Here is an 8,135-nt window from a genome sequence, read left to right as displayed (position 1 = left end):
TTTTTGTAATTATTTTTATATAAATGAGATATTTTAATTTACAATTTTTTATTTTTATGAGATATTATTTTTTTAATTTATTATTTTTAGAGTTTAAATAAAATAATAAATTAATAAATTATTTTTATAAAATTAAAAATTAAAAAAAAAAAGAATGCACAAAGGTCGAATGTTGAAAATTTGACCTAAGTGGGTCGAATTTTCAACTCTTGACCTATTAAAAAAAACAATATTTTTCTAAATAGTTTCAAAAGTACTATTTTTATAAAAAGTTTTGAAAACTACCATATTATTTTAATTTTCCCTAAATCTTATATATGTACTTTTTAGCTTAGAAATGATTTTCCACACTAAGTGGAATATGAGTATATTTAAGGCTCTTTTTAGGGAAAAATATTTTTCAAAAGATCATTTTCATTTAGACATTTTTATAAAAGCGATTTAAAATAAAAACAATTAAATGTCAGGTAACATCCTTTTCTCAAAATACTTTTATATATAAATTTGTTTGATTTGTTATATATTAAAAAGTATTTTATTAATGTTAGATTATCATAAAAAACGACTATAAAATACTATAAATAGAAGTGAGGTAGATTACTTTTGAGTCATTTTGATAAATGCCCGGTGGTGGTGGTGGTGGTGGTGGTCGTTGTAGTTGGCTGGAGGTGTCAGCTGGTGGTGGTGCCTCGACAACATAGTGAAAGTGAGGTAGATTACTTTTGAGTCATTTTGATAATTTCAAGAATTATACAAATTAGTTTAAATACTTAAAAGTCATTTTTCAAAAAGTTGATTTCAAGTATTTATCCTAAACTAACTTATTTTATAAACTCATTTATTCAAAATTTATTTTAAGGTGGTTGCCGAACACTTGAATTTTTTCTAAAATAACTTATTTTTTAAATTAAACACTTAAAAAGATACTCTTGTAACGCGAGAGGTATATGAATGAGCCGATATCACATATAAATGAGAGGAATCTCGAGGACATGAAAGTATGGTTAAGAAATGCTTAACAATAATTGAAAGTTCCTACCTATACAAGCAAAGTACACCTTTATTTTTAACAGTTCAATCATAGGAAACTTCAAAGTTAAGCATGCTTAGTATGGAGTAATCCTATATTGGAAGACATGCTGAAAGAACCCATGTTAGATGTTGGTTTAGATTGCAGGAGAATATCGGGGTTATTAGGTGACAAATTCGGATTTCGAACCAACTTAGGATACATACATACATACATACACACACACACATATATATATATCATAAAATATTAACTTATATTTTTAGTATTAATATCTACTATTCAACGTAAAAGAATTATAATTAATTAAGTTTCACTATTTTTCATTACCACTAAAATTATTTTTAAAATTCATTTTAAAATTACTTAAAGTTAATTAATAGACATTTTTGCCAAAGACAGAAGTGAGTATTTAGTAAAGAATCGAGGAGGTTAAATGTGTAAATTTTGAAATTTATAGATTAAATTGAAATAAAACTCAAATCTTATAGATATAATTGTAACATTTTAAAACGAGAATAAACTAAAATTAAACTCAAAATTTATGGATTAAAAATACAATATTTTAAAACCTAAAAAACAAATAAAAACTATATCTAAAACTTTGGGACTCATAAAGTGTTTTTTTTTTTTTTTTTTTTAATTAAAAAAAAACATCACTTGACAATTAAGAGATCTAAAAGTTAAAAGTTTTTTTTCTTTTAAAAAAGACATTGTTAAATAAAAATGAAAAAGATTTGGGTATAATTCAAGCATCACCCAATAATAATGTGCCAAGTGACAGTCTTTTAAAAAAAAATATATAATTTTGATTTTAGTGTACAAGGAAAAGGAGAGCATTTGATTACAATGCACTTTTCCTTGCACACGAAAATGTCCAATAACAATAAAAATGTACTATTAGTTATGTATGTATCAATGTACGTATTTTTGTAGTAATAATAACCTGATAACATCAATTATCACTGAGCTAATTTTGGCTAATTAATATATTTTTAATTAACTATAAATATATAAGTAGTATTCAAGATATATGAGGAAAGTATATGTGGCCATTTAGGGCTTTTTTTCATCTATTTAGTCCTCGAAATTTTAAAAGTAATATTTTATTGTGTGGTAAAGTATGTTCGGTAAGAAATCTAAAATAGAAATTTAGAAACAAGAATTCAATGAAAATAGTGTTATATTTCATATTTTTAAATATGTGTTTGGTAGTGGAAATAGAAATTAATTTTAATTTAAATAATTATTTAAAATGTGAGTGATATTAAATTTATAAATCATAAAACTGATAGTTACTCACTAAAAATTAGTTGACAATAAACTATTATTAATTTATTTATGAACATATTTTTGTTGTATAATTATTATTTTGAAATATTATGTAATTTATAATACATTACATAATACATATTTTACTTTTCAAAAATGAATTAAGTTTATAACCTGACATTATAATTTTAAGTGCTTCTATCTTAATTTAATATAAATTTGTACTTTAAAATTCAAAATTCAAAATTTGAATACAATGAAAACATAAAAACATTGTTTTTCATAGTATTCAAAATTTGCACCGTTTAGATCATAAAATTTGAAAAACCAGGGGTGGAAACGGTTTGGTCTGGTTTGCTTTGGAGGTCAAAACGAACCAAATCGAATTTTCTAATATGTAAAACCAAATCGAACCGATTTATTGGTTCAAACTGAACCGAACCGCATATAGTTTCAAATTCGATTTTGGTATTTTTAAAAATCTATATTAATATTTTTTTAATTAAAACAATTCAGTTTAGTTTGGTTCTAAATTCGGTTTTACTCTTTTTTTTAATATATATATTAAAAAATGGTATTTTTAAAAAACGGTTCAGTTTGATGTCAAATTCGATTTTCGAAATTGAACCGAACCAAACCGAATTAATTCGGTTTCAAAATTTCTTTAAATCGGATCGAATCGCATTTTTCGGTTTCACTGAGTTTTCAATTCGGTTTGGATCGATTTTTAGAAACGGTTCAGTTTTTGTGGTTTAAATGACCATTTATCCAAAAAAAATAGTTTTTGAAAATTGAATTTGAAAGATTTATCAAGTAGTTGTTAAATCTAAAAACATAAAAATAGAATTTAGATTCTCTTTCTAAACAATCCATAACCTCTTCGATTGTAACTTGACTTATTGACTTTAGTTTTATCACATTGTTTGAAACTCCAATGATGTAAAGTTTTGCAAATTCGATTGCTTGCGTGACCATCTCATTTCTCTCTTCTTTCTCCCTTACTTCTCCCTTTTACTTCTCCTCTTTCTTCGGTGGACCTCACTCACCGCCACTAAGTTCAAGATTTGAAACAAATTTTAGAGTTCAAGAAATGTATTGCGTCTCATTGTTATTTCAATTACAAATAGCTTATAGAACACTGCTAATTAATGTTACTAATTGTTTTTAATTCGGTCTTGTTCTCTAATATAGTCTTTGACAATGATGAACATCGATATTAATTATCAATTGATATCTTCGATATCTTTTATCAATATTTTTAAAATATAGAAAAAACAATGTCATCAAATTAGTCCAACATAAATAGCATAACAATATCCATAACTTAGTTTGAGATTATTATTAACTTAATTTTTTTGTAAAGATTTTGAATGACTAAAAAGAGGAAAGAACCTCACGATCTAAGGTCAATGCATAAACAAACACCACAAAAAGGGCAATGAGCAAAAAAAAAAAAAAAAACCAAAACCCAAGAAAAAAACTTATACAATTCAAAGAAAGAAGTCCCAAGGAGAGGATCCCTCTTTGATTCCTATAAGAGAAGTCCCAAGCCACTTGGAATAACATATTAAAGGCTGATACTGAATAGCCAAACTAAGCAAGGGAGGAGGAGGCAAGGTAGCACTATGAATACACATATTATGCTCACACCAAACATGATAAATAACAGCACACCAAGCAACTCTTCAGACCTTACACCTCAGCCAATTACCTATGCTAAAGTAAAACATCCAATTAAGTTATGTATCCCAATGCAAGATTCTACGAAGAGCACTCATCCCACAAATACATGTCTCCCAAATAGCCTTACTAATAAAACAATTAAAGAAAAAAAGAAATGATCCCTTGACTCAACTCCACATATACATAAAATAAAGTCATTAAGAATATTAGAATACTATCGAATACAATCTCACATATGTAGTCTATATAAATAACAAGTCATTAAATGAATGTGTCTATATAAATAACAAGTGATTACATGAATGTATGTTATGAAATAATTTCTCCAAACTATGGAATACTCCAAGGTACCATAAAATGTCAGTGGAAGGACTCTTAGACAGTATGACCAAAATCTTATTAAATAGACAAATGACCCAGATTATGCTCCAACGTAAGCCACAATCCAAAGAATCTACGATGAGAGTTTTACCAACTCTCTAGAATCCATCGAAGAAATTTCCCACCTTCATCCGAAGGGAACTATTTGCAACTATATAAATTTTGCAAATTTTTTTTTTACTAACAAAAATATATTTTATCCATCCACTTATGTTTAGTAATCATTTGGTTTTTTATTTTTTTTTTAAATTAAACCTATTTCATCCACAATTCTTACAATGATTTACGCTTTTTAAAATAGTTGAATTATTAACCAAATTTAAAAAATAATTTTTTTTTTTGAAAGTTATTTTTTTAATACCAAAATTTGACTTGATTTTTTAATGAAAAATAGATAACAAATAAAGAAATTTAGGAGAGAAGCTCTAATAGAAAAATATTGAAAGGGAAAAATACTTTGAAGATGAACTTGTTCCCATTCAATAGTCAAGAATTTTTGACGGTATCGAGCTCACGAACGTATTTGGCTAATTTGATTCGATGGAGAGATAAACCAATTTTACGTTAAGCAATACGTGGAGTAACTTTTTATTTTTTTTATTTTTGTTGATTTCGAATCTTTATAATTGATTGGAATAATGAAAAATAGGAATATTTTTGAATTTAAGGAAACAACTTTAAATCTATTCTAACACTTATCTTTTTTTTAAAAAAAAAAAAACAAAATGTTACCCAATTGTGCCTTGATTTTTTTTTGTCCTTTTCAACGTAGGTTAAGCTTCATCGACCATATATGCCAATATGTTTAAAATTAACATAAAAAGAATTATGTGTTTCTTTATATATATATATCTATGCGGTGACGTTGACATGATAGTAATATGAGGCGCCCATGCTCCTCAGCATTGGGTTGCTGCGTGGACGTACGGAGGAACACGAAACCGGAACCGAGTCCCAAGACGAAGGCTTATTATAAAAATCATCAGAAAAGATCACTTCCATTATCATCTCCACTCAATACAAAGAGCCATTTCTGGAACGTAAAAAAGCTTTAGCCCAAAAGAAAGAAAAGGAGCAATGCCGGCTGACTCTGAATCCCCTTGCCATGTCTTCCTCGTCACGTTCCCTGGCCAAGGTCACATGAACCCCACCATCCGCCTTGGCAAAAAGCTCGCTTCCAAAGGCCTTTACATCACCATCTCCACCACCCGCGACTTCGGTCTCAGCCTCAAAAACGCCGGCAGCATCGACGACCAGCCTTCCCCTGTCGGCTCCGGTTTCATCGATTTCGAGTTTTGGGACGACGGCTGGGAACTCGACGACCCCAGGCGTAGGGATTTGGATCTTTATATGCCGCAGCTCCAGATCTCCGGCAAGCCGGCGTTGTCTCAGATGCTTAGGAACCGCGCCGAAGAGAATCGGCCGGTTTCTTGCCTCATTGGAAACCCCTTTGTTCCTTGGGTCTGTGATGTGGCTAACGATTTCGGAATCCCCTGTTCTATTCTCTGGGTTCAATCTTGCTCTGTTTTCTCCATTTATTATCATTACTCTCGTAAGTCTGTGGATTTTCCTTCTGAATCCGAACCCTATTGTGATGTTCAATTGCCATCCCTCCCACTATTGAAACACGACGAAATCCCAAGCTTCTTGCACCCTTACGGCGAGTACAAGGCCATTGGTCGGTCAATTTTGCAGCAATTTAGAAACGTGTCGATTCCATTCTGTATTTTGATGGACACTTTCGAGGAGCTTGAGAGAGATGTTATTAATGAGATGTCAACAATTTGCCCTGTTAAGCCGATTGGTCCTCTCTTCAAGACTCTGAAGTTTCCCGACGACAACAAAAAGGCGGATCTCTCCGGCGATTTCCTGAAAGCGGATGATTGCTTCGAGTGGCTTGATTCGAAGCCACCGAATTCGGTGGTTTATATTTCGTTTGGTAGCATTGTTCATTTGAGTCAGAAACAAATCGAGGAAATGGCTCATGGGCTCTGTAATTCTGGGTTTCCGTTCTTGTGGGTGATGAAGCCTCTGCCTAAAGACATGGCGGATTGTTTAGGATTGAAACCGCATGTTCTTCCAGACGGGTTTTTGGAGAAAGCAGGGGAAAGAGCTAAGATAGTGAAATGGAGTCCACAGCAGAAGGTTCTGTCTCATCCTTCCATTGCTTGCTTTGTTACTCACTGTGGATGGAACTCGTCAGTGGAGGCTCTGAGCTCCGGCGTGCCGGTGCTGGTGCTGCCGCAGTGGGGAGATCAGGTTACCAACGCTAAATTTTTGGTGGAGGAATTCGGGGTTGGGCTTCGGCTGAGCCGCGGCGAGTCAGAGAAGAGATTGGTGGTGAGGGATGAGCTCGAGCAATGTCTAAGGGACGCCATTGTTGGACCGAAGGCAAAGGAGCTTAGAGAAAACGCTTTGAAATGGAAGAGGGCGGCGGAGACGGCGGCGGCGGACGGTGGCTCATCAGAGACTAATATACAAGAGTTTGTGGACGAGATCAGGAAGAAGTGGTCTGGTCGGATCAGTCAAATCCATAATTTAGGGTTACATAATGTGGAGAAGGCGTGAAAGTTGAAGAAAATCGTGAAAACTTTTGGATTTACATGGGATGAGACGTTTGGTGAAAATGTCAGCATTGGAATTTACTTCCATTTATTGATAAGTTGGTAACTTTATTAATTTGAATAAGATAAAATTATTTTACTTAAATGTATTCCTCATTCTATTTCTATTATTGAGTTTAATATATTAGTTGAATGTCATCATCGTTTTTTTTTTTTTTTGAGAAAATGTCATCATTATTTTCTAGCCCTTCAAAACGATGGATAAATGTGTAGATAAGTATATGAATATTATATATTCAATTTCCATAAATCTCAGGAAGTTAGAAATAAAGGAAATTTGTTACTTAAAAGGTTAAATTTTTGTTTAGATCCTATTTTGGTTATTGAACTTTGAATGTTGTTTTATTTTGGTCCATAAACTTTAAAAAATGACTTTTAGTTTTTAAACTTTTAAATAGTGTTTATTTTTGTGTCTACTATTAAAATTTTGTTAACTATTTGATGAAATTGTGTCTAGCATGTGTAGAGCAAAACGAAGGTGAAGGAAATGCCAATAACCAACGTGTAATATTGAACGACCGAAATCTTGATCGTAAAATAGTTTTTGAGTTGGATAGAAAATTGCTTTATCATCTAATTTAGAATTGAAATTCTAAATTTTTTAATGTTGGCAACATAGTCATCTAAGAATACAAGTCATCTCATCATTTTGTTTAAAATTTAACAAAATTTTAATAGTAGGGATCAAAGTAAGCACTTTTTAAAAGTTAAGAAACTAAAATAGATGTTTTTAAAAGTATTGAGAAATAGAACAAACTTCAAAGCCCAGGATCCAAAATAGGATTTAAACATTAAATTTTTGTAAGCTTTTGAAAAAATGTCACATTTATTAAAATTTGACATAATCTAAATAAATCTAAAAATATTTAATGGACTAAAATAATCAAATTTTGACATAATAAATGTGATATCACCAATTCCTAACCGTGGTGAATCCACAAATTTTATTGATGATGAGACTTTATATAATTTTATAAAAATAAAAATAAAAAGTGAGACTTAAACCTGAGTTTAGAGAGGAATAGAAAGTAGAATTACCACTAAGCTATCTAGTGAATTTGATACTAAGTTAATTTTTATTTTTGTATATATTGTATAAAGAGCATGAGCTCCTTGAATCTATACTAAATCTACCAATCTCTTAA

At 30.6% G+C, this 8,135-nt stretch overlaps 1 pseudogene across 1 annotated transcript; it reads left to right on the top strand.

Annotated features, from left to right (window-relative positions):
* Positions 1 to 5,249: 5,249 nt before the first annotated feature.
* LOC150036162 (putative UDP-glucose glucosyltransferase pseudogene) lies at positions 5,250 to 7,128 on the top strand (annotated as a pseudogene). Its single transcript, XR_016529523.1, has one exon. The product of XR_016529523.1 is annotated as a putative UDP-glucose glucosyltransferase pseudogene (transcript).
* The last annotated feature ends 1,007 nt before the right edge of the window (positions 7,129 to 8,135 follow it).

This window comes from Benincasa hispida, chromosome 5, assembly GCF_027475165.1.
Source record: "Benincasa hispida cultivar pf3 chromosome 5, pf3_genome.v1.1, whole genome shotgun sequence".
NCBI classification, from domain to species: domain Eukaryota; kingdom Viridiplantae; phylum Streptophyta; class Magnoliopsida; order Cucurbitales; family Cucurbitaceae; genus Benincasa; species Benincasa hispida.
Note: the sequence above shows the minus strand (reverse complement) of the source record. Positions and strands in the feature narration are given on the sequence as shown.